The sequence below is a fragment of the Phyllobates terribilis genome, unplaced genomic scaffold (genome assembly GCF_046119375.1).
Source record: "Phyllobates terribilis strain yellow unplaced genomic scaffold, ASM4611937v1 Scaffold_9__5_contigs__length_417890890, whole genome shotgun sequence".
NCBI classification, from domain to species: domain Eukaryota; kingdom Metazoa; phylum Chordata; class Amphibia; order Anura; family Dendrobatidae; genus Phyllobates; species Phyllobates terribilis.
The window spans coordinates 109,288,333-109,315,463 of record NW_027362769.1 but is presented as its reverse complement, the minus strand read 5'-3'; the positions used below and the strand labels follow the sequence as shown (position 1 = coordinate 109,315,463).

The following is a 27,131-nucleotide window of genomic DNA, read 5'->3' as shown; positions in this document are numbered from 1 at the left end:
TACGTCACCACTGCTGCATTTATCACCCACTCCTGGTTTCAGCTTACAAATACTGATGTGAAATACTGACCAAATCCTGAACGTGTAAACGTGGCCTTAAAGGATATGATATGGCTTACAACCTTATAGCGTGCGACCATTACGGCAGCAAAAAGTCCAAAGACGTGCATCCACCCTCACCCTACAGAGGATGATTGACAGGTTTCTCTCTATTGACAGCAAAGTGAAGACACCGATCATCCAGCGTCTGGAGGATGCGCTGAGCACGTGCCCTATTCTGCTATACCGAGGTCCTAGAGAAGGGGTTGTCCAAGCGTATGATACTGATGACCTGTCCTAAGGCCCCATACAAATTATGCTGGCCAGAGCTACTGATTCCGGACATTCATCCAATATCTCTGCCATCTCCTCACTCTTGTTCGGCGGCTCTCTCACATAGAACAATAGAACCAAGGCCGAGCGTTCCTGTGTAGGAGGGAGCCAGGCCGACCACTACTAATCTGTACGACCAGCTTGAGTCTGCATTCACACGGTGCGTTTTTTGTTGTGATCACGATAAACCTGCAACATTATTGCCATAATTTTTATATATTTTTTTTAAAAAAGCAGCTATGTGACTGCAATGTGCGAATGCAACCTTATGGGTGGGTCATCAATACCAGATGGGTGGGGGTCCGGCGCCACCACCGATCATCTGTTATCTGCTCCATAGCAGAACCGCTCGGCTCTGCCCATCGTGTAGTGGACACTGCAAATCCGCTCTTATTCAAGAGATGGACGGTTTAGGTGGCGCAGCTTTAGTCTCTACAGTGCTGATGTCACGTGCAACCCCATGACTGCTGCAGCCAATCACGATGCTGCCATGTACAGTACAGTACAGAGGACAGTGATTGGCTGCAGAGGTCACATGGATGTACGCAACACCATCGCTGTATGACATGGCCACGTGAGCCACGACTGTATGCAGGTCTCTGCACAGGGGTATGTATGGGTATGTGCATGGGAGAGGCAAAGCTAGAAAGGCATCAATAGGACTAAGAGGTTCTGCAGCAGCTGGGACTGTGAAATGCAATGGAGACAAGGATAGCAGCACTGGTTTATTTCCTATGGAATGAAGGGCGGCTGCTGCCTGCACAGCACACACGTGCAATGACTGCCGCAGTCCAGCACTGACAGCTCGGTGCCGAGACCGGCAGCTCACCTCCACAACACGTGTCTGTCCCGGGGAAGTGTCGCTGAGGAACGGGCGCGGGGCCTGACGGATCTCCCAGTCACGTTCGGCAGCAGCCGGCGTCCCAGAGACGGAAGGGGCGGGGCGACGCGAGTGACGACACACAACGCCTGCGTCCTATTGGTTGTCAGGGAAGGTTGGCGGTCAGGTGACCGCACATGCTGCTTCCTGACTCGCACTGGCAGTGTGTGCGCTGACTCTGCCGCTGACACACACACAGCGGAGCTGTCCGGCCTCCTGCTGCTCACATCTCCACTCCTGACCCTGTTGTATTATTAGTTTATTTAAAGCAGTCTAGTGTTCTCTGTTGTCAGCCGCAGTCTGAGCGAAACTGTAGGGTTATTCTTTCCATGGGATTATGTCCTCCGCCCCCTGACTACTGCTCTTCTCGTTAATTTCCCGCTATCACATTTGTCTGCTGAGAATGTGAGAGGTGATCACTGCATAAGTTATGGCCCCTTTAAAGGGAATCTGTCAGCAGGTTTTTGCTACCTCATGTGATAGGAGCATGATGTAGGGAAAGAGACCCTGATTCCAACGATGTATCACTTAGATTACTGGGTGCAGCCATTTTGACATTCAGAGCTTTTAGATTTAGCAGTGCAGCAGAGCTGATGAAGCTAACCCCGCCCCCATCCATTGTCCGTAAACTGCTTATGACTGGAGGGGGCGGAGTCAGTCTACGAGGCACAGCTGCTGTGTCCAGCAATGACGGTGCAAAAACATTCATTGCAAGTAGGAGCTTGATAAGAGCAACATCGCTGAATTCTGTGTTTTAACCCCTACAGCATGCTGTCTTCAGATTATACAGCAAGAATCTGCTGACAGATTCCCTTTAAATCATTAGTATGATGTAGTGGCCCCTGGTGGAGGGATGCAGGTGGTATACACAGGTGGCAGGTCACTTACAAGGAGGCAGTGCACTTGGTGCTGCACAGTCCTTGGGTCCGATCACACGTTCGTCTGTTTGATCCATTGTAGGAATTCATGCCCAACACAGATCAGTTCCCTAACTGATGTAGAGGGGCCCCGCTGATTACTATGGGGTCCTTCTGGTTTCCATTTAAAGTCAATTTTTTAAAACGGGGTACAGGGGATTCTCTGCGATTCATTTTTTTTTTTCAGTTCGCAAGAAATAAAGGGAATCCGGACAGACCTTATAAGATAATCATTGGGGCTCTTCTACTTCCCTTTGCATCTGTGAGTGAACAGAATCATTTTGGGCATAAATTATGTCTGTTCCAAGAATGGAACTCCCAAACATGAAAACAAAGCCTTACTAGAGGCAATGAGCTTGGGGTACACAGCCTTACAAGAGGCAATAAGCTTGGTGGTACACAGCCATACAAGAGGCAATGAGCTTGGTGGTACACAGTCTTACAAGAAGCAATGAGCTTGGTGGTACACAGCCTTACAAGAGGCAATGAGCTTGGTTGTACACAGTCTTACAAGAAGCAATGAGCTTGGTGGTACACAGCCTTACAAGAGGCAATGAGCTTGGTTGTACACAGTCTTACAAGAGGCAATGAGCTTGGTGGTAGTTCAATGCAGTTTGTGGGGAATATTTTTTCAGAAGAATTTGGAAAAGTTATGAAACTTCCTATAAATGTCTGTCCTATTCCTGATCTAAGGATCTTGACTTTTAGCTGAGAAAAATGTGTCCTACCGTAAATTTATCACTTAAACACGAGCCATGTATGAGGGAGTCGGTGTCGTGGAGTCGAAATCATGGAAATTGAGTTGGAGTCGAAGGTTTGGCTTACTGACTCCACAGCCCTGAGCATTACAAGAGGCAATAAGGTTGGTGGTACACAGCCTTCTAGAGGCAATGAGCTTGGTGGTACACAGTGTTACATGAGGCAATGAGCTTGGGGGTACATAGTCTTACTAAAGGCAACGAGCTTGGTGGCACAAAGCTTTACAAGAGGCAATGAGCTTGGTGGTACACAGTCTTACAAGAGGCAACAAGGTTGGTGGTGCACAGCCTTGCATGAGGCAATGAGCTTGGTGGTACACAGCCTTACAAGAGACAACGAGCTTGGTGGTACACAGCCTTACAAGAGACAACGAGCTTGGTGGTACACAGCATTCCATGAGGCAATGAGCTTGATGGTACACAGCCTTCCATGAGGCAATGAGCTTGATGGTACACAGCCTTCCGTGAGGCAATGAGCTTGATGGTACACAGCCTTCCATGAGGCAATGAGCTTAGTGGTACACAGCCTTCCATGAGGCAATGAGCTTGGTGGTACACAGTCTTACAAGAGGCAATGAACTTGGTGGTACACAGCCTTACAAGAGGGAATGAGCTTGGTGGTACACAGTCTTACAAGAAGCATTGAGCTTGGTGGTACACAGTCTTACAAGAGGCAATTAACTTGGTGGTACATGGCCTTCCATGAGGCAATGAGCTTGGTGGTACAGCCTTACTGTAACATCCCTGGCGGCGTGCTTGCATAGTGCACCACCTCCCACTATGCAAGACCGCAATCTTACCTGTCAGTCCAGCCTGCAAACCTTGCTCCAGTTCATGCTGTGTGCATGTCTCTTGTCTGATTGCTTAGGGCGGCGGCCCGGTTACTTCCTGATTCTTATAGCTGCTGTGGGCGCACTCCTAATGCGTCCCCAGCCTATTGCTGTGAGTCACTGGATATTTAAACCCCCTCCACCCAGAAGGAGGAGCCTGAGCAACACTATCTATCAGTGTGCTCCTTGCCTCTGAGTTGCCAGGTCTTGTCCTGTATCTTGTCTGCTTCAGCCACCCTGGGGGCTGCATACCCAGGCCTGTTATCTTTGACTTCTAGTCTGTTTCTGCCACCCTGGGGGCTGCATACCCAGGCCTGTTATCTCTGACTTCTAGTCTGTTTCTGCCACTCTGGGGGCTGTATACCCAGGCCTGTTACCTGTGACTTCTACTCTGTTTCCGCCACTCTGGGGGCTGTATACCCAGGCTTGTTCAAGTATCTCGTTGCAGTAGCAGTTCCTGTCTGAACTGTATCTTAGCCTGTAACCTGTTTGTCTCTATGTCCATACCTTCCCTTTTCCTGCAGTATCTGAACCTGCACCTAACTCCAACTCGTTGTCTCTGTACTTCTGTTTGTGAGTTTTGTGTCCACTCGCTACTTCACAGTAAATACCTTGTGTGTATCTGGTTCTGCTTGTCCCTTTTCCCTTCCTCCGTATCTACCTCCTGTGTTCTAGCCATCTTCCTGCATTTTCCAGTCTGTTCCATGTGAACAGAGCCCTGTCCTCTCTGCCTGCACCTTCTGCCCTGTTCTGCTCTGCCTTGTCCACCGCACCTGCGGTTTCGCTCCGCTCTGCTTGCTCACCGCGTCAGCGCTTTCTCTGCTCTGTCTTGCCCACCGCTCCGGCGGTTCCTCTCTGCTCTGCCTTGCCCACTGCTCCGGCGGTTCCTCTCTGCTCTGCCTTGTCCACCGCACCTGCGGTTTCACTCCGCTCTGCTTGCTCACCGCGTCAGCGGTTTCTCTGTGCTCTGTCTTGCCCACCGCTCCGGCGGTTTCTCTCTGCTCTGCCTTGCCCACCGCTCCGGCGGTTCCTCTCATCTCTGCCTTGTCCACCGCACCTGAGGTTTCGCTCTGCTCTGCTTGCTCACCGCTCCGGCGGTTTCTCTCAGCTCTGCCTTGTCCACCGCTCCGGCGGTTTCGCTCATCTCTGCCTTGTCCACCGCACCTGCGGTTTCGCTCTGCTCTGCCTTGTTCACTGCACCGGCGGTTCCTCTCTGCTCTGCCTTGTCCTCCGCTCCGGCGGTTTCGCTTTGCTCTGCTTGTCTACTGCATCTGCGGCTCTGTTCCTGTCTCCCAGTCTGTACTGGACCCTATCCAGCCTGCTCTACAACCAGCTAGTACCTCCCTGTCTGCACTCCAGCCGTGCTTGCCAGTATCTCCCTGTCTGCACTCCAGCCGTGCTTGCCAGTACCCACCTGTCTGCATACAAGCCGTGCTTGCCAGTACCCACCTGTCTGCATACCAGCTGTGCTTGCCAGTACCCACCAGTCTGCATACCAGCCGTGCTTATCTGTATCCACCTGTCTGCATACCAGCCGTGCTTGCCAATACCCACCTGCCTGTATGCCAGTCTAACCTGCCTGTTCCTGCATTCCCTGGTGTGGGTCAACAGCTGTGACCGGGGTCTGACCTGGAGTAGCACCTGGTCCCTCTGCTCGGTTCCTACTTTGTTCACAGAGTCGACTGAGCCGCCGTGCGACCTTGGTCGGATCGGGTTGATACTTAGTTACGCCTCTCCAGGCACTCCTCGGTTCATGGTACAGTGGGATCACTAATCACGCTCACGCCAGTCCGGGCGCGAGCGTAACAGTTTGCTCAGGCCATGGTTCCCGTTGAGCCCCACGGCCTTTCGCTCTCAGAGACATTTTGAATCCTTGTCTGGCGAATATGTGCACCAAGAAAAAATTTTTTCTCAAGCTATAGCCCAGGCAATTTACGCACCAGCCCAAATGAATCTATCAGCACTCGTTCCTGCGGATCCACCACAGTACTATGGGGATCCAAAACTAAGCCGTGCATTTGTGGAGCAATGCATGCTGCATTTCAAGTTCTATGCTCACTATTTTCCTACTGATCGGGTTAAAATAGCATTCAGGATGTCCTACCTAGCGGGTGATGCCTTGAAATGGATCACCCCCCTATGGGAAGCATGGGATCCTATCATCTTTGACCTGCAGGCCTTCCTGGTGGCCTTTCTAATGGTCTTCGATGACCCTAATCCTGAAGCCTCTGCTTAAGCTTCCCTTCCCAATATCCCGGAGCAGCCCCGATGGGTAATGTGTGTAGGTAGCCTACCAGTTCTCCAGCCAGAAGAGACTGCTGCCCACCCAGAATCCACACAGGATGACTATGCTCCACAGAATACTTCTCTTCCCAACCTCAAGAGGCAGTCCAGACGTGCAAGGCGTAGAGGTAAACCGTCACGCCAGGTTCTGTCCTCCCAAAGACCTCCTGTTCCCCAGCCTGTCAAGGCAGCTTTCCGCACAGAATCCATGAAGGATGACTATGTTCGTCAGGCAAAGCTGAGGCCAGAACTCAGTAACAAAATCGGATTGCGGTCTCGCTGCGGTGGTTTGGGACCCCCTGACGGTCTTTGTCCAGCGAAGGTTGAAGAATCCCAAGACATTAAGCCTGTAGGAGAGGCTGACCTTGGCGTTAGTGTTTCCTCTCCACAGATGACCATGACTGTCTCCGTGGCAAGTGAAGGCCTCAGATTAACCGGAAGTTTCGGGCTTAAAGCCTTGAAGAGTCGGTGTCTGATTCCCGTCCGACAACTCCAGAAGCCGGTTTGGGCATTGTCAGCAGAAGGACGAGCCCTACTCAGAAACAGTCAAAATATGTCTGTACAAATTAATCTCCAGATTGGAGCATTACACATGAAGAAGTTCACATTCCAGTTGCTGACTGGCTTACCCACAGGTCGTCCTGAGCCGAGAGATCTAGTGCCCGCTCAGGTCTGGAGATCCTGTATGGTGTATCCTGTGGGACTGCTAAGGTACAAGGGGTGTCCAGTCCCCATATCTTCAGGACAGTCAGCAGTTTCTTCTTCTTCTTCACCAGATCTGCTAGTCGCTGACTCGCTGTGCGCTGAAGTCTCCGAAGGAAGAGAAGCGGAGGCGATGTCCCCACACAGTCTCAACGATTGTACCAATGATCTGGCTTCAGGTACCGTCCCGCCTTACAGACATGTCATCTCTGAAACCAGATTGAAGATGGTCCCAAAGCAAGGACCCTCCGTCTCTAATAAATCTGGTCTTACGTCCATCAAGGCGGTGTTTACCCCCGAGTCTCTGCACCCTTCCAACCAGGCGGAGGACCTCCAGTTGTCTTCTGAATCCCCCGGGGTGCTACCTGATAACAAATGGAGAGAGACTTTCCTACACCCTGTACCTGGTACTTCGCCCACTTCATCCAGTAAGCTTGGCAAAGTGTACTTCGAAGCAGTGATTACCCCCGAGTCTCTGCAACCCTCCAACCAGGCGGAGGACCTCCAGTTGACTCCTGAATTCCCCGGGGTGCTACCTGTTAAACGGAGAGAGACTTTCCTACACCCGGTACCTGGTACGCCGCCCACTTCATCCAGTAAGCTTGGCAAAGTGTACTTCGAAGCAGTGATTACCCCCGAGTCTCTGCACCCCTCCAACCAGGTGGAGGACCTCCAGTTGTCTCCTGAATTTCCCGGGGTGCTACCTGATAAACAGAGAGAGACTTTCCTCCACCCGGTACCTGGTACGCCGCCCACTTCATCCAGTAAGCTTGGCAAAGTGTACGTCAAGGCGGTGGTTACCCCCTAGTCTCTGCACCCCTCCAACTAGGCGGAGGACCTCCAGTTGTCTCCTGAATCCACCAGGGTGCTACCTGATAACAAATGGAGAGAGACTTTCCTGTGTGCTGTTCCTGGTACTTCACCCACTTCATCTGTTGCTGAGGATGGCTTGATAGAAGGAAGCATCCTAGTCACCAAGATGATGAGATCAGTTTAATTTAATCTAATGGACTGAAGAGGTAATCCTCTTGAAGAGAAGGATTGGCCTCCAAATTCTCTGCAGAAGACCCTTGCGGGCTTGAAGAAGAGGGGGCGTAAAGGGGGGGTACTGTAACATCCCTGGCGGCGTGCTTGCATAGTGCACCACCTCCCACTATGCAAGACCGCAATCTTTCCTGTCAGTCCAGCCTGCAAACCTTGCTCCAGTTCATGCTGTGTGCATGTCTCTTGTCTGATTGCTTAGGGCGGTGGCCCGGTTACTTCCTGATTCTTATAGCTGCTGTGGGCGCACTCCTAATGCATCACCAGCCTATTGCTGTGAGTCACTGGATATTTAAACCCCCTACACCCAGAAGGAGGTGCCTGAGCAACACTATCTATCAGTGTGCTCCTTGCCTCTGAGTTGCCAGGTCTTGTCCTGTATCTTGTCTGCTTCTGCCACCCTGGGGGCTGCATACCCAGGCCTGTTATCTCTGACTTCTAGTCAGTTTCTGCCACCCTGGGGGCTGCATACCCAGGCCTGTTATCTCTGACTTCTAGTCTGTTTCTGCCACTCTGGGGGCTGTATACCCAGGCCTGTTACCTGTGACTTCTACTCTGTTTCCGCCACTCTGGGGGCTGTATACCCAGGCTCGTTCAAGTATCTCGTTGCAGTAGCAGTTCCTGTCTGAACTGTATCTTAGCCTGTTACCTGTTTGTCTCTATGTCCGTACCTTCCCTTTTCCTGCAGTATCTGAACCTGCACCTAACTCCAACTCGTTGTCTCTGTACTTCTGTTTGTGAGTTTTGTGTCCACTCTCTACTTCATAGTAAGTACCTTGTGTGTATCTGTTTCTGCTTGTCCCTTTTCCCTTCCTCCATATCTACCTCCTGTGTTCTAGCCATCTTCCTGCATTTTCCAGTCTGTTCCATGTGAACAGAGCCCTGTCCTCTCTGCCTGCACCTTCTGCCCTGCTCTGCTCTGCCTTGTCCACCGCACCTGCGGTTTCGTTCCGCTCTGCTTGCTCACCGCGTCAGCGGTTTCTCTCTGCTCTGTCTTGCCCACCGCTCCGGCGGTTCCTCTCTGCTCTGCCTTGCCCACCGCTCCGGCGGTTCCTCTCTGCTCTGCCTTGTCCACCGCACCTGCGGTGTCGCTCTGCTCTGCTTGCTCACCGCTCCGGCGGTTCCTCTCAGCTCTGCCTTGTCCACTGCTCCGGCGGCTTCGCTCTGCTCTGCCTTGTCCACCGCACCTGCGGTTTCGCTCTGCTCTGCCTTGCTCACCACACTAGCGGTTCCTCTCTGCTCTGCCTTGTCCTCCGCTCCGGCGGTTTCGCTTTGCTCTGCTTGTCTACCGCATCTGCGGCTCTGTTCCTGTCTCCCAGTCTGTATTGGACCCTATCCAGCCTGCGCTCCAACCTGCTAGTACCTCCCTGTCTGCACTCCAGCCGTGCTTGCCAGTATCTCCCTGTCTGCACTCCAGCCGTGCTTGCCAGTACCCACCTGTCTGCATACCAGCCGTGCTTGCCAGTACCCACCTGTCTGCATACCAGCTGTGCTTGCCAGTACCCACCAGTCTGCATACCAGCCGTGCTTACCTGTATCCACCTGTCTGCATACCAGCCGTGCTTGCCAATACCCACCTGCCTGTATGCCAGTCTAACCTGCCTGTTCCTGCATTCCCCGGTGTGGGTCAACAGCTGTGACCGGGGTCTGACCTGGAGTAGCACCTGGTCCCTCTGCTCGGTTCCTCCTTGGTAGGTACACAACGAGCTTGGTGGTACACAGCATCCCATGAGGCAATGAGCTTGGTGGTACACAGCCTTACAAGAGACAACGAGCTTGGTGGTACACAGCATTCCATGAGGCAATGAGCTTGGTGGTACACAGTATTACAAGAGGCAATGAGCTTGGTGGTACACAGCCTTCCATGAGGCAATGAGCTTGATGGTACACAGCCGTGCATGAGTCAATGAGCTTGGTGGTACACAGTATTACAAGAGGCAATGAGCTTGGTGGTACACAGCCTTCCATGAGACAATGAGCTTGATGGTACACAGCCTTCCATGAGGCAATGAGCTTGATGGTACACAGCCTTCCATGAGGCAATGAGCTTAGTGGTACACAGCCTTCCATGAGGCAATGAGCTTGGTGGTACACAGTCTTACATGAGGCAATGAGCTTGGTGGTACACAGCCTTACATGAGGCAATGAGCTTGGTGATACACAGCGTTGCATGAGGCAATGAGCTTGGTGGTACACAGCCTTACAAGAGGCAATGAGCTTGATGGTACACAGCCTTACATGAGGCAATGAACTTGGTGGTACACAGCCTTACATAAGGCAATGAGCTTGGTGGTAAACAGCCTTACAAGAGGCAATGAGCTTGGTGGTACACAACCTTACATGAGGCAATGAGCTTGGTGGTACACAGCCTTACATGAGGCTATGAGCTTAGTGGTACACAGTCTTATATGAGGCAACAAGCTTGGTGGTACACAGTCTTACAAGAGGCAACAAGCTTGGTACACAGTCTTATGTGAAGCAACCAGCTTGGTGGTACACAGTCTATCAAATACCGAAAGAAAAAACCCTAAAAACAGTAATGCTTTATTTAATTAGAATAAAACAACTTATAATACAAGTTTAACACTCCAAATTCTTAAAAAATAAGTGGTGTGTTGCAGTACAGTCCTGCTCATTGTTATTGGCACCCATGAAGTTTAAGTACATAATGTGGAATATCTCCTGAAAAAAATGAATCAAGTGAAACAGTTAAATACAAAAGAGCAAATGATAAACAATAATTTAAAACAAAAAACAATGGAAGGGAAAATAGCAAAACCTAAAGCTTGCTGTTTCACTGGTATTAGCACCATTTACATTAATTTAGTATGGAAACACATTTTAACTCGCCTGTGGTAAATCACAAAAGAGATTAATCTGTGATTAATTGTCGGTGCCCATGTGACATGAATTAGCCAATGAATGATGACTTTACTGTTTTAAAAAGCCACATGGTAGGCACTGTTCCTTTGTCACAATGGTGAAGACTAAGGAGCTGTCTGAGGACATCAGAACTGCTATTATTAGCAAACACAAGACTTCCAAAGGGTATGAGGCCATCTCCAAAGACCTTGGTATCCCAATTTCAAAAGTTTTCAATATTATTAAGAAGTTTTCCAAACATGGAACCGTCAAGACCCTTCCTGGATATGGGGGAAAGGAAAATTGACAAGAGATGTCTTCGAAGGTTGGCGCAAATGATGGAAAAAACACCACGTCAAACATCCAAAGACCTGAAGGCCAACCTGGAACAGTCTGTGGTCATGGTTTCAACAAATATGATACGCCACACACTAAACCAAGCAGAGCTTTATGGGCAAAGGCCAAGGAAGAAACCATCGCTGAAGAAAATACATAAAAAGGAACGACTGATCTTTGCCGGAGTACTTTGACAAACCACAATCATTCTGGGAAAATGTTCTGTGGACAGATGAAACAAAAATAGAGCTTTTTGACAATGCAAATCACCAGTTTGTTTACAGACGGCGCAATGAAGCTTATAAGGAAAAGAAAACCTTATCAACAGTTAAGCATGGTGGAGGATCCATAATGCTGTGGGGTTGCTTTGTTGCATCTGGCACTGGAGACATTGACCGTATCACAGGAATCATGAAATCAGAGAATTACCAAGATATTTTAGAGTGAAATGTCCTAACCAGTGTAAAAAAACTTGGTTTGAGTTGAAGATCAGCAAGACAATGACCCAAAGCACACATCCAAAAGTACACAGGCATGGTTGAAAAAGAAAAAATGGACTGTTTTAAAATAGCCAGCAATGAGTCCTGACCTCAATCCCATTGAAAATCTTTGGAGTGAGCTGAAATCTGCCATTGGTAAAAAGAACCCTGCAAACATTCAAGAGCTTGAACAAACTGCAAAGGAAGAGTGGGAGAAAACTCCAGCTGAGAAGTGCAAGAAGCTTATAGATGACTACAAGAAACGTTTGGAGGCTGTCAGCAATGCCAAAGGGTGTGCAACCAAGTATTAATTAGGGTTTCCTTTAATGCTGCACATGCTGTTTATTCTGTTTCTTCTTTGAAATTGCAACATGGAAGTTGAAAAAGAATGTTTCAGGCTGTGTGCCCACGATGCGTTTTTCAAGCGTTTATGCTGCGGAATTTCCGCAGCGTAAACGCTTGGGAAACGCTTGGTAAACCTTCCCCCATGGTCTCCAATGCAATTCTGCACTTTCAATGCCCATGCTGCGTATTTTTCCGCAGCGTTATGCTGCGTTCAAAAATCCGCAGTATGTCCATTAATTTTGCAGAAGCGCTGTGTTTTCGCCGCCATTGACTTGCATTAGAACGCGCCAATTCCGCAAGACTGCATCTGTACTTGTGTAATTTGCGCCTTCTAATGTGCGGATGGTACCCGAGTGTGGAGGAGAGGAGAGTCTCCTCCACACCCAGGTACCATTAAAAGCTGTAAAAAAGAATAAAATAAAAAATAAAGATTATATTCACCTTCCGAAGGCCCCCGGACTCCTTCCCTTTGCTTGCCTGCAGATCGCGCAGGACTGAAGGTCCTGCGCTGACGTTACAGTCATGTGACGGCAGGTCTTTCAGTACAGTGTACCGCGATCTGCCGGCAGCCAGCACAGGAGCGCAGCAAGTCTCGGGGGCCATCAGAAGGTAAGTATAGATTTATTTTTTTATTTTTAACCATTCTCTCGGGTCACACTATATAAATCCATGCCGTTTGCATGGATTTATATAGTGTGACCAAGTTGACAAGCACTTTCCAAGTGATGCTAAAATCGCTTGGAAAGCGTTTGACACCCGCATGCGGAAATGCAAGTGAAGAACACTTCACATCCGCATGTCCCTGGCAGGAAAAACGCATGTACAATTCGCATGTACAATCCGCATGTACAATCCACATGCGTTTTTTTTCTGCCAGGGAGATGCAGAAACACTCAGGAAAAAATCCTGAGCATTTCTGCATCGTGGGCACATAGCCTTATTGTTGTATGACTTTGGACCACTAATTTAAAAATCCTGAGGATATAACTTTGGTACATTTCCATTTATTTCTGAAGATATTGTACAGTCTATGAAAAAAATGAAGGAGTGCCAATAATGGTGAGCAGCACCCTATGTTGTTTACATCTACTATTTATTCATTTACTTACTACAGGGTATTTGCTTATTTTATTTTTACCTCACATTCCAAATATCAACTTTTTTATATTTTTTTGAACATTTTTAAGGGAACAGGCATATTTTTTATTTTGATTTTTTTTATGAGGAACATTTTTTGAATTTTACATTATTTGCTCGATTAGTCCAAAAATGGAACTCGAATATGTGCTTGTTTGATCACTTCAATAATACACTGCTCTAATTAGGTAGTGCAGTGTGTTATGCCTGTTTGTATATTGATGACAGGCATAGGCCCGGTCTACCTGCATTCATGATAGTTGAGAAGGACTCCCAGGGATGGACGCAGTGACTGAAGGCACGAAATGTTGAGCTAAAGGTTCCACAATGGTCTGATTTTATTTTTATAAGAGCAAACATGTTAAAGCCATGCTTAATGGGATATTCTCTTTAGACATTTATAGCATGTCCAGAGGATATAGCATAAATGCCAATTCCCATCAGTAGAGAAGGGGCCATAGATGGGCAACTCTATACATTGCCTTCTACAAAATTTGCAAAAAAGTAGTGCAATCTCATGGTAATCAATGAAGAGCTACACGCATACATGGCCACCTCTCTACTGACAGCGGCTGCTACACCAGACAGAAAGGGGGGGATCAAATACGACCCGGTCCTATGGATATGCCATCTCCACCTAAATTGAGAATACCTCTTTAAGGTGGCCAAGTTAGTGAGCAAAGACTCACTTTGGTGGGGACGATTCATGAAGCCCAGCGATTCTCTTTGTGGTCTTGATGAGACGGTGAATTGGAGTAGACGTGCCTTGATGAGACGGTGAATTGGAGTAGGCATGCCTTGATGAGAGGGTGAGATGGAGTAGACGTGCCTTGATGAGATGGTTAATTGGGGTAGATGTGCCTTGATGAGAGCGTGAGTTGGAGTAGATGTCCTTTGATGAGAGGCTGAGTTGGAGTAGACATGCCTTGGTGAGAGGGTGAGTTGGAGTAGACGTGCCTTGATAAGGGTTAGTTGGAGTAGACATGCCTTGATGAGATGGTGACTTGGAGTAGACGTGCCTTGGTGAGAGGGTGAGTTGGAGTAGACGTGCCTTGATAAGGGTTAGTTGGAGTAGACATGCCTTGATGAGACAGGGAGTTGGAGTAGACATGCCTTGATGAGAGGGTAAGTTGGAGTAGACGTGCCTTGATGAGACAGTGAGTTGGAGTAGACGTGCCTTGATGAGGGGGTGAATTGGAATAGACGTGCCTTGGTGAGACGGTGATTTGGAGTAGACGTGCCTTGATGAGAGGGTAAGTTGGAGTAGACGTTCCTTGATGAGAGGGTAAGTTGGAGTAGACGTGCCTTGATGAGAGGGTACGTTGGATTAGACGTTCCTTGATGAGAGGGTAAGTTGGAGTAGACAGACGTGCCTTGATGAGAGGGTAAGTTGGAGTAGACGTGCCTTGATGAGAGGGTACATTGGAATAGACGTTCCTTGATGAGAGGGTAAGTTGGAGTAGACGTGCCTTGATGAGAGGGTACGTTGGATTAGACGTTCCTTGATGAGAGGGTAAGTTGGAGTAGACAGACGTGCCTTGATGAGAGGGTAAGTTGGAGTAGACGTGCCTTGATGAGAGGGTACATTGGAATAGACGTTCCTTGATGAGAGGGTGAGTTGGAGTAGACGTGCTTTGATGAGAGGGTGAGTTGGAATAGACGTGCCTTGGTGAGACGGTGATTTGGAGTAGACATGCCTTGATGAGAGGGTAAGTTGGAGTAGACGTTCCTTGATGAGAGGGTAAGTTGGAGTAGACGTGCCTTGATGAGAGGGTACGTTGGATTAGACGTTCCTTAATGAGAGGGTAAGTTGGAGTAGACAGACGTGCCTTGATGAGAGGGTAAGTTGGAGTAGACGTGCCTTGATGAGAGGGTACATTGGAATAGACGTTCCTTGATGAGAGGGTTAGTTGTAGTAGACGTGCCTTGATGAGAGGGTGAGTTGGAGTAGACGTTCCTTGATGAGGGTTAGTTGGAGTAGACATGCCTTGATGAGAGGGTGAGTTGGAGTAGACGTGCCTTGATGAGGGTTAGTTGGAGTAGACATGCCTTGATGAGATGGTGACTTGGAGTAGACGTGCCTTGGTGAGAGGGTGATTTGGAGTAGACGTGCCTTGATGAGAGGGAGAGTTGGAGTAGACGTGCCTTGATGAGACGGGGAGTTGGAGTAGACATGCCTTGATGAGAGGGTAAGTTGGAGTAGACGTGCCTTGATGAGACAGTGAGTTGGAGTAGACGTGCCTTGATGAGGGGGTGAGTTGGAATAGACGTGCCTTGGTGAGACGGTGATTTGGAGTAGACATGCCTTGATGAGAGGGTAAGTTGGAGTAGACGTTCCTTGATGAGAGGGTAAGTTGGAGTAGACGTGCCTTGATGAGAGGGTACGTTGGATTAGACGTTCCTTGATGAGAGGGTAAGTTGGAGTAGACAGACGTGCCTTGATGAGAGGGTAAGTTGGAGTAGACGTGCCTTGATGAGAGGGTACATTGGAATAGACGTTCCTTGATGAGAGGGTTAGTTGTAGTAGACGTGCCTTGATGAGAGGGTGAGTTGGAGTAGACGTGCTTTGATGAGGGGGTGAGTTGCATGTTGCACAAAAAATTGCAACTTTTCAAAGCTTTGATGAATCGCCCCCAATGTGTTTACAGGCTTCTAAGAAAAATTGGTAGTGGTCACAGTGTTAACCATAAGGACTGTGCCACCTTTTTGCTTTGCACTTGTGTAATCCTTTTTTCTATAGGATACTAATAATTAACTGTAACAACGCATCATAATTTATATACTTAATAGTCAGTATTTCCTGCCATATAGAATCAAAGCAACCTAACCAGCAGATTTTCTGTAAAAAGTTACATCGTTTTCCAAAATTAAATTGTCCAGTTAAATTTTTTTCAATTTTTTTTTCTCCCTTGCCATCTGTGCAGCTAGAATTACCACATTTTAAGAGTTCAGACTCTACCTCCCTTCTGCTTCAGTTCCTTTGTTGGCTTCCCATTAAATTCAGAGCAACCTACATAATTCACCTCCCCTTATTTGGCGTCTTACATCTTTGTCCCTCATTATATCATGCTCTCTTCTGCGTGCTTCCCAAGACTTTTCACCGTCTCTTCTTCTGTGTCCTATCTGAACCCTTGGAACTTTTATTTCCTTCCTAATCCACCAAGCTTCCCCTGACTGTTCCTTCAAGTCACCTTTGCAGAAAAGGTTTATCTATCAGTCAAAAAAAATTATATTTGGTGCATGATCTGTATCCGACCAGTCACTCTATGACTCTAAATTTTCAAACTTAGTTAATTAATGACAACTAAATTGGAAATGTTTTATTATTTCAATTATTGAAATGGTTATATTTATTATAACATAGACATTATCTTCTTCCTGCCATTGTTACATGATGTATGGGACAGTGCAGTATGGTGAATCCAATGACTACTTGAAGATATCTGTGAATATAGATATGTTTAGTGTAGTATTGAAGTTACATTTATTCCAGAATTCTTGGATAAATTCCTATGGTATTACAAATAGGAAGTGGATTTTTATTCAATAATATATTATAAATGTTTACCATATGAACAATTGCTGGCAAGAAGAGATATGTAATATCCTAAGAATCCAGAAGCAATGCATAAATATTTTAAAACTTCTCATCGTATCGCTAGTTCCCTACAGATGCTTTCCTATGCGCTTACAATTTTTTTGGGCACATTCCAACATTTTTTTTTAATCCAGCCACTATGGAATACATTGTTTCCCAGTCTGGGGTTCCCCAGAAGCTTGCAAGCGTTCCCCAAAAGACCGAGTAAGAGTTATAATGATTGCTAATTTATTTCAGCTTGTTCATAGACGCTTGGAAAGAGACAGTCTAAGCCACACATGTCAAACTCCAGCCCGAACACCAGATCTGGCCCGCAGGGTGATTATATTTGGCCTGCGACACCAGAACCACCACCCCTAATGTGGGCCCATTATACTGTATGGAGGACTATGTGGGGCCCATTATACTGTATGGAGGACTATGTGGGCCCATGATACTGTATGGAAATCTATGTGGGGCCCATTATACTGTATGGAGGACTATGTGGGGCCCATTATTCTGTATGGAGGACTATGTGGGGCTCATTATACTGTATGGAGGACTATGTGGGCCCATGATACTGTATGGAAATCTATGTGGGGCCCATTATACTGTATGGAGGACTATGTGGAGCCCATTATATTGTATGGAGGACTATGTGGGGCCCATTATACTGTATACTGTTTGGCCCGCGACTTTGTCCAAATTTTTCATTTTAGCCCTCTGTGTGTTTGAGTTTGATATCCCTGGTCTAAGCAATCAACAAATTTTGGGGTCGATTCATTAATACTGGCATAGCTCATACCACTTAATGAATTTGGCACTTCTTCTGAGTGGGTTGCGCCTACGTCCGCAGAGCGAGAAATGCTACTCCAGCTGGAGTAGCACACAAAATGCCATCACTTTTGATGATTGAATTTAATGGGCGGATGTGGTCACGCCTTTGTCTCGACCGGCTTTGCCTGTTTTGGTGGAGTTGATTCACAAAAATGTTGTGCATCATCCCATTGTGCAAAAATGTGTCAACTTTTTAAACCTTTTACTCCACTTTTCTAGCGTAAAAGCTTTGATGAATCAGCCCCATAGAGTTCTAGAATACCGGCCCTCTTAAAAGAAGAAATATATTGAAAGGGTTTGTGGGAAAGCCATTTTGTCTTCTCAGTCCCCACTTTTATTCTCTAAATCTATAACGTAGCACTTTCAAAAACACCCACTTTCACATTCCAAGTGACTGAAGAAACTGAATGAAACTGGATCGAACCAAACACCTAGACACATCTATCTCTAAATCCCAACAAAACAGTAGCTTGCTTCTTCGCATAAATCCTTTTCTGCCAGGGGTGTATATAATCCCCGTTCGCATTTCATTAAAGCAGGATCTTTTGCTGGTCCCTATACTGTATGTGCTGTATTGATTCTCCTAGCTCGTTCATCACAACACCTCTAATCTGGTCTTGCACATCAACTCTAGGGGGCCCGTTGCGCCCACAGGTTATTCCCAGCTTCACAAATAAGTATAGTTGGGTAGCACTTGTAAAAACAAGCAGCTTTGCATTTCACTTATTGAAATTTAGCCCTCTCACCCGATAATGATAATTGTATTTTTTATTGTTTACAGCACATTCCCAAGTCCTGCATTGGTGGCCTAATGTTACGGATCCGGGTGGTGGAACCTCAGTGCTGTGATACAAGGAGGGACCAGTGGGGTGTAACTAAGTGCCTACCCGGACCGACCCTGGCCACACGGCGGCTTAGTCGACTCCGTGAACAAAAAAGGGACCGGGAAGGTGAACCAGGTGCCACTCTGGGACCGACCTTGTGTGAGAGCAGGTGACTCCCACGGGACTGATGGCCAAGGCCGACAGGCACAGCAGATGAGCACGGCTGGTAGACAGGCAGGTGATGTGGGTAGACAAGCAACCGGGCATGGCTGATAGACAGGCTTGCGGGCACGGCTGATAGACAGGCTGGCGGGCACGGCTGATAGACAGGCTGACGGGCACAGGAACCTGAGGGCTGGAGAGAGTGTTAGCACACAAACAACAACTTTGCACAGGCACCTTCATTATGGAGGTGGTGCTTTAAGTAGGGGCAGTCCTCCAGCCATTAGCCGGAGACGTTTTAGGACGGCGCGCGTGTCCCCTTTAAGAGGAAGGGAGCGCACGTGTGCTAAGCACAGAGACCGGGGATCTACGTGCGCTGCGAGCACCCCGGACAGACGCTGCGATGAGGCCGGGGGGAGGAGCGAGGAACGCCGGACTAGAGCCACGGTGATGAGTAGATAGGCGTCTCTGTGGGCAGGAGGCAGAGACGCCGAAGCTACAGTACCCCCCCCCCTTTCCCCCTTACGCCCCCTCTTTTTCAAGCCCGCAAGAAACTTTTCAAGAAGAAGAGGAGCATGTATGTTCTCCCTGGGCTCCCATGACCTCTCCTCAGGACCAAACCCCTTCCAATCCACAAGAAAAAAGATTTTTCCTCTTACCCTCTTGGTAGCCAGAATGTTCTCTACCTCAAAAACGTCCTCAGCGCTGACTGGAACTGGAGCGGTACCCGGATCATCAGAGACAGGATTGAGGACAACAGGCTTGAGGAGTGATACATGAAAGGAGTTGGGGATCCGTAATGAGGCAGGAAGTTGCAATTTGTACGCCACCGGATTCATTTGGCTCAGAATCTCGAACGGGCCAAGGAATCGAGGACCTAACTTGTAAGAAGGCATCTTGAGGTGAACATACTTAGAGGAAAACCAGACCTTGTCTCCCGGACGGAAAAGAGGCGGATCCAGACGTCTCTTATCAGCGTGTCTCTTCATCAGCTCAAAAGACTGTAGAAGCGCAGATCTAGTGTCTTCCCAAATCACCGAAAAGTCACTGACAAGAGACTCTGCGGCAGGATTGTCCACTGAAGAAGAGACGGGAAACGTAATTCGGGGATGTTGACCGTAAACCACAAAAAACGGAGACTTAGCAGAGGACTCACTCACATGGTTGTTATAAGAAAACTTGGCCCAAGACAGAAGTTCTACCCAATCGCTATGGTGAGCGTTGACAAAGTGACGAAGAAAACTGGTGAGGATCTGATTTATACGTTCCACCTGACCATTGGACTGAGGATGATAGGCCGAAGAAAAGTCCAAAGGGACATCCAGCAGCTTGCACATGGCTTTCCAGAAGCGAGAAGTGAACTGAATTCCTCTGTCCGAGACAATGGAGGGGTAAGCCATGGAGACGCAACATGTGACGGATGAAGTCCTTGGCCAGCACAAGTGCGGATGGAAGACCAGGCAAAGGAATGAAGTGACCCATCTTGGAGAAGCGGTCAGCGACCACCCATATGACGGTAGAACCGGCAGATACCGGAAGATCAGTGATGAAGTCCATAGCAATGTGTTGCCAAGGAGCTGAAGGCACGGGGAGAGGAAGAAGACGACCAGCTGGGAGGTGCCTAGGTATCTTGTTACGGGCACAGGAGGAACAAGCCGCGTCAAAGTCCGCAACATCCTTGCGCAGGGTGGGCCACCAATAATGTCGGGCAATAAGCAGAAGCGTCTTCCTCTGGCCGGCATGACCAGCCAGTTTGGACGAATGACCCCAGAGTAAGACCTTCTTCCGATCCTTAACCGCCACAAAGGTTTTACCAGGAGGAAGATGAGACAGGTCAAACGGAGCAACAGTCATTATTCTGGAGGGGTCAATGATGTGTAGATGCTCCTCCTCTTGGTCGGGAGACAGGAAAGAGCAGGATAGAGAGTCAGCTTTAATATTCTTGTCTGCCTTGCGGTAATGGAGAGTAAAGCTGAAACGAGCAAAGAACAGAGACCATCTGGTCTGACGCAGATTTAGCCTTTGGGCGGTCTGCAAGTAAGCGAGGTTTTTATGGTCAGTGTAGATGACCACCGAAGGAGGGCTCCTTCAAGCAAGTAGCGCCACTCCTACAGCGCTAATTTGATGGCCAGCAGTTCTCGATCTCCAATGGAGTAATTGCGCTCGGACGGAGAAAAGAGTTTGGAGAAGAAGCCGCAGGTCACCATTCGCCCGGACGAGGATTTCTGGGTGAGCACTGCTCCGGCCCCAGAGGAAGAGGCATCAACCTCCAAGAAGAACTGTTTATTGCAATCTGGACGATGTAGCACTGGAGCGGAGGAGAAGGCTTGTTTAAGAGAGACAAAGGCACTTTCCGCCTCGGAAGTCCATTCCCTGGGATTTTGCCCCTTTACGGGTGAGAGCAGAGATGGGAGCAGTCTGGGAGGAGAAATGAGGAATGAAGAGGCGGTAGTAGTTAGCGAATCCCAGAAACCGCTGAATAGCCTTCAACCCCTCAGGTCGGGGCCACTTTAAGATGGCAGACACCTTCTCGGGATCCATCCACAGTCCGGTCTCAAAGATGATATACCCCAAAAATGGTAGAGAGGTCTGCTCAAAGATGAATTTCTTGTACTTAGCATACAGGCGATTCTTCCGGAGCCTCAGCAGTACCTGAGAAACATCCCTCCGATGAGAGAGCAGATCAGGAGAGAACACCAAGATATTGTCCAGGTACACCACCACGCAGGAATACAGGAGATAACGGAAGATGTCATTCACTAATTCCTGGAAAACGGCTGGAGCATTACAGAGACTGAAGGGCATCACGCGGTACTCGTAGTGGCCATCCTGAGTGTTGAACGCCATCTTCCACTCGTCTCATGCGGCCTATGAGGTGGTAGTGTCTCTACCTCCTTTTTATCAAAGACGTCCGCAAATGAACAGTAGGGTGCTGGCAGGCCAGGTAGGTTAGCTGGAGTAGATGGAGGTCGAGTAGGACAAACAGGAACCAGAGAGGACTTATGACATTCCTGACCCCAACGGAGCACCTCACCCGAGCTCTAATTCAGGATGGGCTCGTGTCTCTGTAACCAAGACAGGCCAAGCAAGAGGGGATGAGAGAGACCGGACAGCACGTAGAAAGAGATCTTCTCCAAATGTAGCATACCCACCTGAAGAGTTACAGGCTCAGTGACAAACAAGATGGTCTCAGAGAGAAGCTTTCCATCCACGGAGGAAACCGCTAAAGGATCAGCTAGACATATGGTAGGAATCTGATATCGCTCCACAACAGCCTGTTGAATGAGGTTCCCAGCGGCTCCGGAATCCAGATAGGCAGTCTCGAAGAAGCGGGTCTTGTCACTGATAACCAAAGACAGAGTCAAGGGTGGAGAGGAAGAACTTTTGCCTAGGACGACCTCTCCGAGCGGTTCTAGACACTGGAGTTTCCTGGTCTCACCGGACAGGAGCGGATTAGATGCTGTATACTGCCACAGTAGAAGCAACTTCCCTCGGCGCAGCGGGCCTCCTGGTGAGATTTGACCATCTTAACTTGGTCTATTTGCATAGACTCTCGAGAAGAAACCGGAGGGGATGTTGGTTGCGAGACTGGCCTCTGGAAAGTTGGTGCGAGGCGCAGGGATCTTCTCGCACGGTTCGCTTCCTTAGAACGCTCCTGAAAACGGATGTCGATCCGTGTAACTAATGACACCAGGTTGTCGAGAGAGGGAGGTATGTCACGACCGGCTAGCTCATCCTTCATCCGTCTGGAAAGGCCTCCCAAAAAGTGGACACCAGAGCCTCATTGTTCCAGGCAAGTTCAGAAGCGAGGGTGCGGAAACGCACGGCATACTGACCCACAGAGAGACTCCCTTGGCGGAGACAGAGAAGTGAGGAGGCAGTCGAAGATTTTCGTCCGGGCTCATCGAACATTTTCCAGAAAGCTGTGAGGAAAGCCTGGAAGTCGGACACCAGAGGATCCCCTCTCTCCCACAGAGGGTTAAGCCACGCCAACGCCTCTCCGGTGAGGTGAGACATGATGAATGCCACCTTGGCCCGGTCAGAGGCGAACTGGTGCGCCAGGAGCTCAAAATGCAGCGTGCACTGATTAATGAAGCCCCGACATAGGGCAAGATCACCACCAAAATGTGTAGGAGCAGATAGCCGGGGTCCTAAGCCGGGTCCACAGCGCCACTGGGTTGAGGTGCTGCCGAAGCGGGTGTTTCTTGGTTAGAGGCGGACACAGTCGGGGTGGACAGCGCGTCTAAGCAGGAGTTGACTGTCCGCAGATAGGACAGGATAGTATCCTGTTGGGATCTCTGGCGAGAGACCTCTTCGTACAGGTCTGAGAGGGAAGGAGCCTGGGAGCCACCGGATTCCATGGCCTGTGCAAACTGTTACGGATCCAGGTGGTGGAACCTCTGTGCTGTGATACAAGGAGGGACCAGAGGGGCGTAACTAAGTGCCTACCCGGACCGACCCTGGCCACACGGCGGCTTAGTCAACGCCGTGAACCAAAAAGGGACCGGGAAGGTGAACCAGGTGCCACTCTGGGACCCACCTTGTGTGAGAGCAGGTGACTCCCACAAGACTGATGGCCGAGGCCGACAGGCACAGCAGATGAGCACGGCTGGTAGACAGGCAGGTGTTGCAGGTAGACAAGCAGGCGGGCATGGCAAAAAGATAGGCAGGTGGGCACGGCTGACAGACAGGCAGGTGGGCATGACAGAAAGACAGGCTGGCGGGCACGGCTGATAGACAGGCTGGCGGGCACGACTGTTAGACTCGCTGTGGGCACAGCTGATAGACAGGCTGGTGGGCACGGCTGATAGACAGGCTGGCGGGCACGGGAACTTGAGGGCTGGAGAGAGTGTTATCACACAGACAACAACTTTGCACAGGCACCTCCATTATAGAGGAGGTGCCTTAAGTAGGGGAAGTCCTCCGGCCATTGGCTGGGGAATTTTTAGGACGGCGCGTGCCCCCTTTAAGAGGAAGGAAGCGCGCTCGCATGCCCTAAGCACAGAGACCGGGGATCTATGCGCGGTGTGCGCACCCCGGGCGGACGCTGTGGTGAGGCCAGGGGGAGGAGCGGGGAACGCCAGACTGGAGTCGTGGTGGTGAGTAGATCGGCGTCTCTGTCGGGCAGGAGGCAGAGATGCCAACGCTACACCTAATATGAGAAGTGCTTACAAGCTCTTTTCTATTGAGCTTGTAAGCACTTCTCTGAAGCTGGCTGGGATTCTGGAGTGCCCCAATTGCTCCTGATCAAGCAGGAGCGCTCATCTCTCCAGTAATCAGATGATACAAACCCTTTAAGGTTTTATTTCCAGGGAGGAAATTATTTTAGGGATTCGACTATGGAAATAAGTTGTAATAAAATATTGCAAAGAAAATATGTATTAAGTCAATGATTCCAAAACCAATTACCATATGGGAAGCTCTGAAGAATTTTGGCACTTCCAAGGAAACCCCTAACTCATATTTATCCCGCTAAGAAGCTTCGTGTAAGGAAGGATAACGTTGTCTATAATTTTTGCTTAGCAGTATGTTCTGGTTTATGTTTAGGCTGCATTACTGCTATATAGACAATGCTTCTAGAATTTAGTGAAACAATTGGCGTGTGCAAATCTGCCACAACAAGGCGTATCCCATAGATGAAAACTACGCTCTCAGGTTTATAGTTACCTCTCCTAGACCAAGGACTACAGATTAAAAGGGCAGATAAGATTTAGAATGAATGAAAACAGCCTTAGGCTAAGTTCACATGAGCGTATAAAAAGTTGTTTGATTTTTATTCAGAATAAACAGATGATTTTTCATCTGTATTGTCATCCGTATGCCATCTGTAAGCAATTCATATGGCATTTGTTTTTTCTTTCCCAGCATTAAATACGAGACCTAAAACAGTTTCCTATGCTAATCTTTGCAAAGTATCCATACAATTTTTATGCTATACGATAGATCCATATGGGATCCAATTATTTTTGCACACCCATAGATTTAATAGGTGAAATACGGAAGACAATAGTGCACACTGCATTTTTTTTCACACTGATATTCAGTCCATATAATAAAACAGTCATCTAAACAGTCCTATTGAATAGCATTTGTCCTAATGCTGTCCTTGTGATGTCAGTTTTTTCCATGGACAGCACTCGGCCCAAAAATACCGTGGTGTGAGCGGACCCTTAGACAGCTGAGAGGAGTGCTCAACCAAATATAGAGGTAGTCACTACATCCGAATGTACAGTGGGTACGGAAAGTATTCAGACCCCTTTAAATTTTTCACTCTTTGTTTCATTGCTGCTGTTTGGTAAATTCTAATAAGTTCATTTTTTTTTCTCATTAAAGTACACTCTGCACCCCAACTTGACTGAAACAAACCAGAAATGTAGAAATTTTTGCAAATTTATTAAAAAAGAAAAACTGAAATATTACATGGTCATAAGTATTCAGACCCTTTGCTCTGTATTGAGTAGAAGCACCCTTTTGAGCTAGTACAGCCATGAGTCTTCTTGGGAATGATGCAACAAGTTTTTCACACCTGGATTTGGGGATCCTCTGCCATTCTTCCTTGCAGATCCTCTCTAGTTCCGTCAGGTTGGATGGTGTACGTTGGTGGACAGCCATTTTCAGGTCTCTCCAGAGATGCTCAATTGGGTTTAGGTCAGGGCTCTGACTGGGCTAGTCAAGAATGGTCACAGAGTTGTTCTGAAGCCACTCCTTTGTTATTTTAGCTGTGTGCTTAGGGTCATTGTCTTGTTGGAAGGTGAACCTTCGGCCAAGTCTGAGGTCCAGAGCACTCTGGGAGAGGTTTTCATCCAATATATCTCTGAACTTGGCCACATTCATGTTTCCTTCAATTGCAACCAGTCATCCTGTCCCTGCAGCTGAAAAACACCCCCATAGCATGATGCTGCCACCACCATGTTTCACTGTTGGGATTGTATTGGGCAGGTGATGAGCAGTGCCTGGTATTCTCCACACATACCGCTTAGAATTATCACCAAAAAGTTCTATCTTCGTCTCATCAGACCAGAGAATCTTATTTCTCATAGTCTGGGAGTCCGTCATGTGTTTTTGAGCAAACTCTATGCGGGCTTTCAAATGTCTTGCACTGAAGAGAGGCTTCCGTCGGGCAACTCTGCCATAAACGACTGACTGGTGGAGGTCTGCAGTGATAGTTGACTTTGTGGAACTTTCTCCCATCGCCCTACTGCATCTCTGGAGCTCAGTCACAGTGATCTTGGGTTCTTCTTTACCTCTCTCACCAAGGCTCTTCTCCCACGATTGCTTAGTTTGGCTAGACGGCCAAGTCTAGGAAGACTTCTGGTGGTCCCAAACTTCTTCCATTTAAGGATTATGGAGGCCACTATGCTCTTAGAATCCTTGCGTAATGCAGAAATTCTTTTGTAACCTTGGCCAGATCTGTGCCTTGTCACAATTCTGTCTCTGAGCTCCTTGGGCAGTTCCTTTGAGCTCATGATTCTCATTTGGTCTGACATGCACTGTGAGCTGTGAGGTCTTATATAGACAGGTGTGTGCCTTTCCAAAACAAGTCCTATCAGTTTAATTAAACACAGCTGGACTCCAATGAAGGAGTAGAACCATTTCAAGGAGGATCACAAGGAAATGGACAGCATGTGACTTAAATATGAGGGTCTGAGCAAAGGGTCTGAATACTTATGACCATGTGATATTTCAGTTTTTCTTTTTTAATAAATAACATCTGCGTGACAGTGTGGCAAATCAGAGATGTTCATGGGCGGAGCCGATTTTTTGGCGCAAACAAGCCGGAACCCCAAACACGAACCCGAATGACGTGCTTCCGGAGCGGGCATGTTAAATGCCGCTGTCAGAGATTGACAGCGGCACATGTTAATAGCCATGGGTGCATGAAAAGATGCAGGCTTAGCGCCGGAGCCTGAACCAAAGAGGGGGAGGCGACCTATGACGTATAGATATGTGATAGATCGTAAAAGGGTTAATCTGTCAGCAGGATTTCACATTCCAAACTATTTATATGCGCATGTTTCTCTTTCAAAGAGAAGTCCAGTAATACCTTTACATGATCCATTCCTCCATTTACTGAGAAATTAACATTTGAATTGTTAAGCAAATGGTTATAGTAGATCTGAAGCCTCTGTCACTCCAGCTCTATTCTCTGCCCAGCACCACCTCTTCCTACTTGACTGGCAGCTTCTTTGCTGGGTAACTTCAGCCAAAGGAGGTGACAATGAAGCAGGAGGAGGTGGCACTGGCCGGAGAATAGAGCTGGAGTGACAGAGGCTTCAGATCTACTAAAGCCATTTATGAATATTCATTCAAATGTTGATTTCTCAGTAATGGAGGAACGGACTGGCCATGTAAAGGTATTGCTGGGAACAGAAACATGCGCAGGTTACTAGTTTGACGTGTGAAATCCTGCTGACAGATTCCCTTTAAATCCACCATATTTTAGATGCTTAGACTGTTGATCTCCTTTCCTCTTGAACACTTGGGCTATGTTTGGTTGCTTTATTCCACCAGTGACAACACCCTAACATATAAGGTATATGCACACATTAAGTATTTGGTGCAGAAATGTGTGCACAATTTTTGCATCTCTTGGTAGGAAAACACAGCATATAATGCATGTGTTTTTATCGTGTTTTTGAAGCGTTTTTTACATGCGTTTATTTTTGCAGATTTTTCCCCAGATTTAAATCTGCACCAAATCTGCAAGTCACAAATAAGCAACGTGTACATGAGACATCAGGATTCTCATTCACTTTGCTGGCAGCAGGAAACACTTCATGTTTTGTGAC

At 48.1% G+C, this 27,131-nt stretch overlaps 1 protein-coding gene across 2 annotated transcripts in view; it reads right to left on the bottom strand.

The window, feature by feature from the left end:
- OLA1 (Obg like ATPase 1) overlaps window positions 1–27,131 on the bottom strand; it is a 287,570-nt gene that overhangs the window by 200,107 nt on the left and 60,332 nt on the right. Inside the window, exon 1 of one of the 2 annotated variants that reach the window (XM_073645662.1) lies at window positions 1,202–1,356. The exons of the other annotated variant lie outside the window; for it this stretch is intronic. The gene's annotated coding sequence lies outside the window, so the exon portion shown is untranslated. Of the gene's footprint in view, window positions 1–1,201; window positions 1,357–27,131 lie in introns of those variants that run through there. 2 annotated transcript variants of the gene reach the window in all.